This window comes from Sus scrofa, chromosome 8 (genome assembly GCF_054392235.1).
Source record: "Sus scrofa isolate SSC_HxYL_T2T_F1_AM1 chromosome 8, Sscrofa_HxYL_maternal_Yorkshire_Landrace_v2.0, whole genome shotgun sequence".
NCBI lineage: Eukaryota > Metazoa > Chordata > Mammalia > Artiodactyla > Suidae > Sus > Sus scrofa.
The window spans coordinates 54,911,294-54,914,572 of NC_139390.1; the positions used below are offsets into that span (position 1 = coordinate 54,911,294).

The 3,279-nt window shown below is 34.9% G+C and overlaps 1 pseudogene; it reads left to right on the forward strand.

Moving 5' to 3' along the window:
• The first annotated feature begins 1,629 nt into the window (after positions 1–1,629).
• LOC110261953 (olfactory receptor 10AG1-like) lies at positions 1,630–2,521 on the forward strand (annotated as a pseudogene).
• The last annotated feature ends 758 nt before the right edge of the window (positions 2,522–3,279 follow it).

The window sequence follows — 3,279 nt, forward strand, 5'->3', positions numbered from 1 at the left end:
AGAACTAAGAAATTAAAATAAATTTTAAGTTGTTTCAGTTGATTGTGTTTTGCGAAAAGATAGAGGAACTAGGGATTTTAAGAGAAGAAAGGGAAGATGTATTGTGTAGGAAGTGAAGACAGATTTGGGAAATTAAAGAAAAATTAAATAATTCATGGCAATGTGACTTTGGGAATACATGGAAGTCTGTTGAAAAAGGTCACAGTTCAGCATTAATGAAGATTAGATGGAAACCTCAAAAAGTGAATTTATCTGGTCTACAAATTCTTAATTATAAGGAGCTGATTAGGCTAACGCTACATTGCAATTAGCATTAGGTTTTTTTTTCTTTTTTTTTTTTTACTGCTACTCCTGTGGCATATGAAAGTTCCTTGGCTAGGGGTCAAATCAGAGCTGCAACTGTGGCCTATTCCACAGCCACAGCCAGAGCAATACAATACCAGATTCAAACTACATCAGGTTGTGGTGATGTAAGATCCTTAAGCCAGTGAACAAGGCCAGGGTTCTAACCCTCATCCTCACGGAGACTATGTTGGGTCCTTATCCTGCTAAGCCACAGTAGGAACTCCAGCACTAGGCTTTCTGATAGTTATTCAGATATAGATATTTAGAATATATATTATGTATATAGTTATATTATATATCACCATGTATATATTTTATATATATTCAGATATTCATATTTAAAAGTAAATAAAACATACAGATATGACATTTTTTTCAGATATCAGGTATATGATTTCTGAGACAAATTTTCTTACACATTTTATTTTACCTTTTTAAAAAATTAATGCAAAAGGGTATAAATATTTAATTAATATTTCAGGTCCAAAATTTTGAATAAGTAGGGTTGTTAAGGTGATTGAAGGTCTTAGTAGGGTTGAGGATATATTACTGCAAAATCTTATTCATTTTATTTCATTTTCTAAATGTGAAGTGAACACATGACTCATAAATTCTCATGTAAATTTCTCTGATATGTTAAATGGAATATTTTTCTATGATTGAGGCAAAAAAATATTTCTTATTTTACTGTTCAGTATGTAAGTCTCTTTCCCAGATAGTGAGTGGTCAGGCTAGCCTGAACCTGGCCTAGCAGTTGAATCTTACTGATCACCACTGCTTTTTGGTTATCCAATATGGAGCTCTCAGGGAAAATATCAAACTGAATGTGAAAGAATCATATAAATTATTTTAGGCTAAAAGGAAGTAGGCAGAAAAAATACAAAGCAAATGGAGGCTAAAATGATCAGGAAGGAGAAACATTTTTCATGAGAAAAATATCCCATTTTGCCTAAAGCAGTTCTTTTTCTGAGAATAAGTTACCTTACATATTGGCTCATCCATCATTGTTTTTCCTTTTTTTTTTTGCTGGGTTATTCACATATTCATAATCTTCATTATGGGCAGAAATGAGAGAGTTTCATACTATTTTCTGTTTTTAAATTGTGGTTTAGAAATCATTAACCAAAATATAAAACAAATACAAAAGATGGATATCTATCCTGTATCAGTGCATTTAAAAATCATAATTTATTGTGCCCCATTTTCTGCTGGGCCAATCTAATTGAAGTGATTTCTGAACCTTTTGTTAATAGATAGGAACCAGAGGGCAAAATCCTCCTCACTATGTTGATGGATATCATCTTGCTTGGCTTCTCTAATGTTCCCATCCTCAAGGGATTTCTTTTTGGGGTGTTTTTGATCTTCTGTATGATTATTCTGATGGAAAATAGCCTAATTATCATCATAACCAAGATTTATCCTTCCCTCCAGACCTCCATGTATTTTTTTCCTGGGGAAGTTTTCATCCTTGAAAATATGTTACATATCAGTCACCGTACCCAAATTATTGATAGATCTTTGTAGACAAAATAGAAACATCATTTCTGGCCTGTGCTACTCAAATGCACTTTTTTTTCTGGTGCTGTGATCCACTGAATGTTTCCTTCTGACTGCAATGGCCATTTGCAACCTGTTACTCTACCCTCTCATCATGAACAGTAGGCTGTGCATCCAACTGACAGCTGGCTGTTGGGTCAGTGGAATCCCAGTGCATGTAGGGTTTATCTATCAGATTTTCTCTCTCCCTTTCTGTAGCTGTAACCAGTTGAATCACTTTTTATGTGACACACTTCCAGTCCTTAAGCTCTGTGGGGACACTTTTACGATTGAGATGTTGATTTATGTGGTTGCTGTTCTAGTTGTCACTATTCCTTTTATGTTGATTCTTGGATCTTATGTGAAAATACTTGGAACCACCTCGAAGCTGCCTTCAGACATGGGGCGAGCCAAAATCTTTTCTACCTATTCCTGTCATCTCATGGTTGTGGCTTTATTCTTTGGATCAGGCATCACCACATATTTGAGACCAAATTCCAGTCATTTGATAGGTATGGACAAGTTTCTTTATCTTTTTTACACTGTTGTCACACCAGTGTATAACCCTATGATATATTGTCCGAGAAACAAAGATATTATGGTGGCCTTGAGAAAATTTCTACTGAAATGGATTATGTGATGACTCAAAAAGATAACTTTATAAAATGTTTCATCTTTTATATCATCTTAAATAATCTGATGTTTTACTGTCATTTCACAAATGAGGAAGCTTAAGAAACTTTCCTGAGGTCACATAGTTATTGGGGCAGAAGTGAGTTTCAAATCCAGCCTTCTTTTTTAACTTTTTTAAAATTGTAGTTGAATTGTTTCTTATTTATAACAGTCTTCACACACTACTTTCAGTCCTTTCCCAATTTTGCTATGAATTTTTTTTCTCTTTTTGCCTTTTCTGGGGCTCCTCCCATGGCATATGGAGGTTCCCAGACTAGGGGTTCAATCAGAGCTGTAGCTGCTGGCCTACACCAGAACCACAGCAATGCAGGATCTGAGCCACATTTGTGACCTACACCACAGCGCATGGCAATGCTGGATCCTTAACCCACTGAGCAAGGCCAGGGATCAAACCTGCAACCTCATGTTTCCTAGTCAGATTTGTTAACCACTAAGCCATGATGGGAACTAATATGAATCTTAGTTAATATAGATGAGGGGTCTCACATTTTCATATCATATAAAATAAAGTCTGCTGTTATTTTTACACAGAAAATTAATCCCAAACCCAAGCCAAGGTATTGGATTCTCTGAATGGACACATAAAAGTCATTAACGACTGTAGTTGCTTTTTAAGATTTCAGAATGATGCCTACATTTTCTGTTTCAAAATTGATTATTCACACTTATATCTCCAGTCCAAATATATTGTCTGAAAAACTAATA